Here is a 10,277-nt window from a genome sequence, read left to right as displayed (position 1 = left end):
TTACAGTCTTTGTTTTAAAGTCTATCTTGTCTGATGTAAGTATTGCCACTTCTGGCTTTCTTTTTACATTTATTTGCATGCTAAATGTTTCTTTATCCCTTCACTTTCAGTCTGCATGTGTCTTTAGGTCTGAATTGAATCTCTTGTAGGCAACATATAGATGAGTCTTGTGTTTTTATCCATTGCATCATCCTATGTCCTTTGATTGAAGCATTTACTCCATTACATTCAAAGTAATTATTTATAGGTATGTACTTATTGCCATTTTGTTACTTGTTTTGTGGTTGTATTTGTAGTTCTTCTGTGTTGCATATTGGATCTTCTTTGCCTACTTTCAATTCTTGTTTACAAATCCTTTTTACTTACTCATTTCTTTAGAATTTAAAAATTTGTTTCATGTTCACTTTGTATTTCATTAAGGCATTCTGTTGTGCTAATCCACTCCTGTGTTCCTTCTAATTTAGTCTTTGTTTTGAAATAAGTTTTGTTACTTTATTTCTAATTCTTTTTTGAATTATCACTTCATTTTGAATTTCTCTGATCTAAATTATATTGTTCTTTCATGTGTTGTGTAAATTAATTTCTTTTAGATCTTTTTTGAATCTCTTCTGCAAACATGTCTTTCTTTTATGCAATGCTTTCATTGTTTGTACGGAAGCTATTCTGTTTTTATTCTCCTTCCTTTAATAATTTCGTATGGGACTTGACATCAATACTTTCCTGTTTTTTAGTTTTTCCAGATTTTTAAAAGGAAGAATGATTCACTATAGCTTTTATAACTTCAGAAAGCTCTATTTTCTTTCTTTCTTTTTTTTATATACAGTTCAAAAATATTGTGGCTCACTTTTTGAACTCTGTTTCCCTTCCCCACCTTTATATGAACCTTTTTTTTTCTCTTCATCTTTATCATCTCTATTCTATTTTGCTCTGATGTCACTCCTAATAGTTACTATTCAGAATAGGGCCCTGTTCTGGGAGGGACCATGAGGCTCCATTTTGAAGGTTCATGGGGACTAGGCTTTTCCAGCCCTCTGACGGTGGGCTTTTGTGATTACCTTCTGATTGAGTGGGCACTGTCATCCCAGTTTCAGCTGCTGTTTTCCATTTGGCCTTCTATATGCTGCAGTGATTTAGTCCTCTTAGCTATTTGGTGGTTCTCTTATTCTCATATCTGAGAGATACCTGTTGCATGCCTCTTATTCCTCTAGCACAGAGTTGACATCATGCAGATTTTTTTTATTTTTTTTATTATTATTATTTTTTTAAATGTTTATTTATTTTTGAGAGAGAGAGAGATAGAGAGAGAAAGAGAGGCAGAGCACGAGCAGGGGAGGGACAGATTGAGAGAGGGAGACACAGAATCCAGAGCAGGCTCCAGCCTCTGAGCTGTTAGCACAGAGCCCGACGCAGGGCTCAAACCCATGAACTGCGAGATCATGACCTGAGCTGAAGTCAGACACCCAACTGACTGAGCCACCCAGGTGCCCCTGACATCATGCAGATTTATGCCTATTGGTAGTCTGTCTTCCTCTGTGGTCTGTTGGGCAGTGCATTATCTGGGTTGTGTGTGTGTGTGTGTGTGTGTGTTTGGTGAATGTTATTTGTGAGCACTATATAGTTGCTCTATTTGTTTTGATGTGGAGATTTGGAAAGATTCAAAAAGCATGCTGCTCAACTTCCCAAAATGAACGATGAATTCCTGAATCATATTGAACATAAAATTTTCCAAAATTTATTGTTTCTCTTAATAAATCTCTTTCAAAAGGAAGTTTCCTTTGATTTTCCAAGCTATCTTTTTTTTAACGGTGTTTTTAAAATATTGTATTTTATTTGGGAGTAAGGACAGCAGGAGAGTGTCACAGAGGGAGAGAGAGAATCTTAAGTGTAGGGCTTAATCCCACAACTCTTGGATCATAACCCGAACCGAAATCAAGAGTCAGATACTTAACCAACTGAGCCACCCATGTGCCCCTTCACAGTGTTAAAAAAATATGGTGGCTTGCGTTTTGAATTCTGTGTCTCTCCTCCACCTTTATGTAAACATTTGCTTACATATAGACATTATCTTTACATAGATTCCTATGATTTTTAATCACCTCACCCTCCCTCCCTTTTTTTCCCTCTTAAACCAAAATGAAAACTAACAAAATGGTTGTGCTTTCTGATTATTAGCTTGTATCCAAGAGGAATTGCAGCATAGGGTATCTGGGCCCCACCTATATTCCTTACCCTCAGCCACTTTTGTGGACATTGCCCAACTTCCAATTGCTGGCACCTGTATTTCACTGCTTACAAGCTTTCCCTGGCCACCAGAGTCTGGTTGGTTTCCCTGAGCATCAGGCTAGAAATGCTAATGCCCCTCTTGGGAGCAGTCTTTAATGACTGATAAGAGCATATGTATATAATTGGACAATGGCCCACTCAACGATGTCCACATCCTAATCCCCTAAATCTACAAATATGTTACCTTACTTGGCAAAAGTTATTCTGTAGAAGTGACTATGTTTGGGGCGCCTGGGTGGCTCAGTCGGTTGGGCGACTGACTTCGGCTCAGGTCATGATCTCGCAGTCCGTGAGTTCGAGCCCCGCATTGGGCTCTGTGCTGACAGCTCAGAGCCTGGAGCCTGTTTCAGATTCTGTGTCTCCCTCTCTCTCTGACCCTCCCCCGTTCATGCTCTGTCTCTCTCTGTCTCAAAAATAAATAAACATAAAAATAAATAAATAAATAAATAAAAAAGAAGTGACTATGTTCATGATCTTTAGAAGGAAGATTATCCTGAATTATCCAGGTGTGGCCAGTTTTACCACATAATCCTTATAACTGAAAGAAGGAAGTCACAGAGAGCAATTTGTAGATCCTATGCTGCTGGCTTTAAAGATGGAGGAAGGGGACACTAGCCAAGGGATACAGGTCATGTTTAGAAGATGACAAGGCAAGGAAACAAACTCTCCTCTAGAACCTCCAGATGCAGCCCAGCTGTCTCCATGATTTTAGCCTAGTATGATCTGTTTTTTACTTTTGACCTTCAGAACTGTAAAATAATAAATTTGTATTATTTTAAGCCACCATGTTTGTTATAGTAGCAATAGGAAACTAATAAAATGGTTAAATGCCCCAACTTCCTCAGTCCTTGAGTGGGATGACTGAGGCATCCGTTCATTGTTGGCTTTCAGCGTTCCTGAGGTGAGGATTAAGTACGTGATTCACAGCAATAACTTGCTAGAAAGCACACTACTTATTAGCCTTCTTCTCCTTCCTGTGTCCTTCACTCCCCTACTATATTGGGAACATCTCAAAATAAACTGCTTGCACTTGAGTCCTTGAATTGGGGTTTGCTTTAGGGGGAACCCATCTAAAATGGAACTTGAGATGGCTTTGGTAAAAGACTGATATAGGTACTTCTTCAAATTCTTCAAGTTTGAATTGAAGGAGTAGAGAGTTCTATATTTATCATAAATTTTCATCAGTTCCAAGATGCAGTAATGCAGAGGCCTTGCAAAGTGGGGTGGAAGCCTGAAACTCAAGTGGTCACAAAACATAGTCCCTATATTTGTTACAAAGTTGTTGTTTTTTTTTCTTTTTTTTTTGTTTTTTTTTTTTTTTTTCCTTTTTGGACATGATCATTGTGTGGTTCTTTAGTACTTAGTGTAAGACTCTGCTTTCTGAGTCTCCAGAAATGACTTCTAGGGCCTCCACTGCCACCAGGGAATGTGAATCTAGAGAAGTTTGAGGCAGATACTGCATATTGGTTCATTCTACACCAGAATTTCTCAATCTTAGCACCATTGACATTTTGAGCTGGATAATTCTTTGTTATGAGTTCTGTCCTGTGCATTGTAGGATGTTGAGCCACATGTCTGGCCTCTACCCACTAGATGCTACTATGTTGGACAATTGAGAATCACAGTTGACCCTTGGACAACATGGGTTTGAATTGAGCAGGTTCACTTACAGATGGCTTTTTTTTTTTCAATAAATATTTTGGAAAATGTTTTGGAGATTTGCAACAATTTGAAGAACTTCGCAGATGAACCTCATAGCCTGGAAGTATAGAAAAAATTAAGAAAAAGGTATGTCATAAATGCATAGATACTAGTCGTTTATTCTTTACTACCATAAAATGGACACTAATATACATAAAATACACACAAAATATAGAAAGTTAAAATTTATCAAATCTCACAAACACAAACACTTAATGGAGTATATATGGTGACATACACAGTTGAGAGAAATGTAAACAAATATAGACCTAGTATTAAATTGTAACTTCATAAAATGTACCATAGTATATACTGTAGTGTTGTAGTAATTTCATAGCCACTTGCTATTGCTACTGCAGTGACCTTGAGTGTCACCAGTATCCACTTAAAATGCCCTGTGAGATTAATCATCTCTTGTGTGAGCAGTTCCTTTCTCCAGCAAATTGTAGATCACAGTAAAAAGTGATCTCTCCTGGCTCTCACTATTAATACTTAAGTTTTGAGAGCATCAAAAGTTATGTTCAGATTTTGACTGTGTGGGGGAGTCGGGGCCTCTAACCCTCATGTTGTTCAAGGGTCAGCTGTGTAATTTGGATTTATTAACACTGACTAATCAATATTAAAGGGATAAGCAACTGAAAGGTAGTCAGTTACCATTGGCACAGCTCTACCAGACATTAAAATATGAATGCTGCACTTCCAGACCAGTTGGTGAATGGCAACTAGTTCCTATCCTGAGCCCTCAAGTAGTCCCTGCTTACCTGACTTCCTGGGACCCTTCCTTGGGGTCTCTCAATTTGGATCTCCTAATTATTCACCAAGTAAGATGACTGGCACATTTGGGGCCTTCAGAAAGCTTTTCTAGCTCTGTGGCCAGCATGTGATCTGACTGGTACCATACTGGTTATTAAATGTGTATATATTTCATTTCAGGACAACTTCTTCCAAATTATTTCTTTAACCTTACTCCAAACCAAGCTAACTCCATTGTGTTTTGTTTCAAATTACAGTTTACTTCATCTGCATTTTTTTCTCCTCATAAAGCCATATAAATAAGAAGAGGACTCTGCCGTGAAGACAAATGTGAGTGAGCATGAGCGGTGAAGCTCTGAAAAATCCTTTCACTTTTTTTGGTCAAATTCCCACAGTGCTCTTAGCTACCATCACTGTTATAGTTAAAATACTGTGACTTTTCCATGTCTCTATCTCTTTTCTCTGCCTGTGTTTTCACTATTTTCTCCATGATTTGGCTGATCTTTACAGTTTCTCCCAAATTGACTAATTTAATCCTGGTATTTTTACTAACTAGCTGTCATGCCTTCCTACTTTCTAAAAAAAAATTTCCCCCTATGAAGATTACTACCCACTGAACAAGAGGAAAGGGGAAGCAAGATAAGAAATTGTATATTCTATGTTGTTGTAACTATGAAAAATTAACGAGTTAGACTGGGTTCTCCAAATGCAGGCTCCAAACTGTTCAAGGATTAGATTAGGAGAAATGCCTGTGAGAAAAAGTGGGGAGGTATGAGAGAAAAATGGGGAGAAGGGAGAAAGACCACAAAGCAACCCTGATCCATAGTGATGGGGAGCAGGAAGTAGGTTAGGGGGAAGTATCCTAGACTAATATGAACTCTAAGGAAGGTTTGGCAAGGCTATAAGGGAGTTCTTAAGCCAAAGTCTGTCATTAGAGGAGTCCTGTGTCTCAGAAATGGACCTGCTTTGGTATTTGCATTTTCTTTAGTCACTGGCTAAAAAGCATGGCCTCTTTCACAAAGTGGATGATGGATTTGGGGGCACAGAACCTGGGGCTCCTGGTCCTTTATACTGCTTGTAGCTGGAAATCTATAAGGTATGCCACCCTTCTTTTCCATGTAGCCCCCATAATTCCTCCTGAAAGAACAAGTTCATGGCTTCAGACTCTAACATTTTGCTGAGACCTGAAGCTGCAAATACATCAAAGCATGTACACATCCACAAAAGTAAAAGATAAAAAACAATTTGTAAAGCTATGATGCATTCAAAGCTATGGATGCAACCATAGTTGGTTTCATGAGGAAAGCAATGCGATAAACATACACAATAGCACAAAAGTATAGTACAAGTAAGTACTATAAACACATACAAATTTGGTACACACAGGTGCATAGGATATAAGAGAAGTCAACTTTATGTCCGTATCTGAATGGGAAGAAAGAAAGGAAAATGCATTTGTCAGGATCCTAGTTTTGAGTAAGGCACTGTGGTAGGTGGTTTCATGCATAGTAACTTAAAATATATAGCACTATTTAAGCCCCTTATTGAACACTTATAGCAACCTTTCAGTAGGTGTTATTATTCCCGAGGTAATAGATTCAAAGTTAAGTAATTTGTCTAAGGCCACACATCTAGTAAATGATAGAACCAGAATACACTTCAAGTCTGCCAGTAGGGAAGTAAGGGGAGAAGGGCATTCTTGGGCATTCTCTGTGTATACATCTGCCTGCCCAAAGCATCTTCAGTCTTCTAAGTTTTGCAGCTGAGGGTATTTTATACCATGTTTTGGGTCAACCTTCTCCACCTCATAGTGTGGGACCAATCCTTTCACCCAAGGGATACTTTAAGAAGCAAAGGAGAAGGGCTCAATATCAAATTGGCCTCTTTGCCCATCTTGGGGTGTGGATCCTTCTTTTGTATTCCAGTTTTGATGAATGGTCCCTCCATGCCTTGGTTATCTACCCAGCCCTCTAGTTCTACTGTGATAGCACCCCTGCTTTGACTCCTTCCAGTCTTATGTATGGTTGGAGAGTTTTCTCAGTATAGGCCCTTCTTTAGATCTCCTGCCCTCAGGCTTCTAATTCTTTCTGCCCTTTACTTCTGAGGCCTCCTGGCATTACCGATCCATCCTTGTAAATTTGGGGGGGAATTCAGACCATCTTTAATCTGCTACATTTATTTGCTAATCAAAGCTTTGTTACGATGCTTATTCACAGTCTCAATCTCCATGCAACAGTGACTCCCATTAGCAAATAAACATATTCAAATTGTTCTGCCACCATTGTATTTTGACTTATTAACACGGGGTTTCCTGGTATCCATCTTGTCCAAATTAAGCCCATCGTTGACTCAGGAATAATTATAGATACAATTTAATGATCACTTTGCATACATTATCGCAGTTCACCAACATGACAGATTGATGTTATTACCATCTGTGTTCTACAGAACATAAAATCAAGATGTGGAACAAATTTGATTTTCTGGAAGCAGACACTAAGATAAATTAGGGATTAGCACCTGTGAAAATAAGAGGGCAGAAGCAAGACTGGGCAAAGGAAGAAGTTAAACTGATATAGGCCTGCCATAACCTTGGCTGACAACCAGCACCTCTGGATCAAGTATGGCCCATCAACATCACATGGGAGGCTGAAATGGCCAGCCTTTTATGCATTTTCCCTGCTCCATCACTAGATGCAGGCTGTCCTGGAAAATCACAATCTTGGACAGTGTGAGTCTCAACCAAGCAGTCCCTAAAGAAGTTTATGCCTGGAAGCTGTCTACTGACTGCATTCCCCACAGCTAAGAAAAATGTCTTTGAAGGGGTACCCACGTGGTACATCTCTGTGTCTACTATAGACTCTAAGAATCTAGGAAATTTATGAAAGGTTCTATAGCTAATAAGTGGCAAAGATTTGGTACCAAGTCTTTTGTGACTCAAAAGTCCATGTATCCCACAAATTCATACTTGGTTTCCAAGTATCCATTCAGATCAGCTAACAGAATCACTTTGGGAGATTTCTTTAAAATAGGGGTATGTGGCCTCAATCCTGTGAGATTCTCATCCAATGGATGTAGATGGGATCTGGGAATCCCACCCACTATATAAAAAATGCCCAGACTGATTCTAAAGTACAGGCATATTTGGAAACCAATGCTATCAAGAATATTGATGAGGAGAGGACAACAAGCAGAAGAATGGAAAAAGTTTTAAATGCTGTACTACTTTTGTGGTAGTGTTGGAAAAATGAATAAGGTTTTACACGGGACTAAAACAAGCTCTGGTCTCTAGCTTAGAGACCCCTCTTCCGGGTTCTCCTTGCCCTGTTTGCCGCACGTGAAAACCCCCACAGATATGGAAGCTGATAACTACAAATTACCATTCCCACTTGCATTTGGTGCTCAGATCTTTGGAGAAATGATCTCCTCTGAGCCCGCCGGTGTTAAATAAATCTCCAATCCACCAAAATCTCTGAGTGTCACTTGGTTTTTCTGCCAGCGTTCCAGTCTGGTTCCGTAACAGTAGAAGCTATGCAGTGTTTTTCAGGGTGCTAAATTTTTAAAAATTTTTTAATGTTTATTTATTTTTGAGAGAGACAGAATGTGAGCAGGAGAGGGGCAGAGAGAGAGGGAGACACAGAATACGATGTCAGTGCTAAGACCTCTCTAGGGTCTGGCATCTGTTTTGTGATTCCTGTTTTTCTGACCCCACCCCTGGGGTAAAAATCTTGGAGAAAGTACAGCTGCTTCATGATTCAAGAAAGCAACTGAATCTGTAAGTGAACTGAAGAATTTGCCCTCTATGTACCTCCTAAGAAGTTTGCAAAATGAATTTTATTTAGTATTTTATTTTAGAGAGAGAGAGCATGGGAGAGGGACAGAAGAAAGAGAGAGAGAATCTTAATTAAGCAGGCTCCATGTTCAGTGCAGAGCCCAACGCGGGATCCAATCCTATGACCCCGGGATCATGACCTGAGCTGAAATCAAGACTGAGATGCTCAACTGACTGAGCCACCCAAGTGCCACTGTTTGCAAAATGAATTTTAAGAAACCAAAGTCTACTTTGATTTTTGTCTTTCACAATAAAATTGGAGATAGACGCATATTTTTAAAATTGTTTCTAAAATACAATACAATTCCTTTTTAAAATGTACTAAATTCTTTAAATTTTCACATTTAAGTAAAAAGGTTTTTTTTTATGTATTTATTTATTTGGAGAGAGAGAGTGTGTGTGAAGGAGAGGCAGAGAGAAAGGGAGAGAGAGAATCCCAAGCAGTCTTTGCACTGTCAGTGCAGAGCCGGATGCAGGTCTTGAACTCACGAACCATAAGATCATGACCTGAGCTGAAACCAAGGGTCGAACACTTGGGTCGAACCAAGGGTTGACTGAATGACCCAAGCACCTCCAAGTTAGGGCACCTGGGTTGTTTTAAATCAAAAATTACATGGTTATAACGAGGGGAGGGTCAGGATAGAAACGTAATTACTAGATGAGGTAGAGATGTAAAGCAAAGTTGACTTATAGCTGAGCTAACAAACTTTGAAGCTAGGCCTCTTTCCATTCTTCTTCACTAGAAGGAAGACAGGAGTGAGATTTTGAGGGAGAGTTCTGTCTACAGCGGGTCTATCAGGACCGCAGCAGTGGAGGGGTAAAGGGCAAGTCATGCTGATGGAAGTAACAAAATAGATATCTTAAAAAATACACTAGATGTTGCCTAACATCTTTTCCAAATTTTATCTAGTCAACTTGGGCTTTTTTAATATGGAAAAACGTTTTTAAAATAGTGGATCATAGGGGCGCCTGGGTGGCGCAGTCGGTTGAGCGTCTGACTTCAACCAGGTCACGATCTCGCGGTCCGTGAGTTCGAGCCCCGCGTCGGGCTCTGGGCTGATGGCTCAGAGCCTGGAGCCTGCTTCTGATTCTGTGTCTCCCTCTCTCTCTGCCCCTTCCCCATTCATGCTCTGTCTCTCTCTGTCCCAAAAATAAATAAATGTTGAAAAAAAACCTTTAAAAAAAATAAAATAGTGGATCATAAAGGATTTATGCTGAGATAAACAAAGCATATATGACTTCTCTCTGATTTGGGACAATATTCTGAGATCTTTGGTTTATGGTTTATGGCTTTTCACTTCGGGGACCATTTCAAAGACATAATGAGCCTTGCCTCAGCTGTCACCGAAAGTTTGCATTCCACCTTGAGCACCGGAAAAAAAGTTTATAAATGCTGCATAAATATTTCACAGGATGTTTACTTAGTAAGTAATGGATGCTCTAAGACGACAGGTACAGTTGCTGTATGTTAAACTGTGGTGGTTGAAATGCATGAATGTTTCAGTTCCCACACTAAAGACAGATATGAGGAGATTACAGTACTCATTCACTGAGCTCTTTAAAATGAGGAACAATGGCTCATTCATCTTGGTTTCTCCAACCATCACACAATATCTGTTTAAATTAATATAACTATTTTTTTTTAACTTGTTTAAAACCATTGAAGTTTGGTCTTGTTAGAAAATCACCAGCCTCTGGGAGAAAGACT

This window comes from Prionailurus bengalensis, chromosome C2 (assembly GCF_016509475.1).
Source record: "Prionailurus bengalensis isolate Pbe53 chromosome C2, Fcat_Pben_1.1_paternal_pri, whole genome shotgun sequence".
Lineage (NCBI taxonomy): Eukaryota > Metazoa > Chordata > Mammalia > Carnivora > Felidae > Prionailurus > Prionailurus bengalensis.
Note: the sequence above shows the minus strand (reverse complement) of the source record.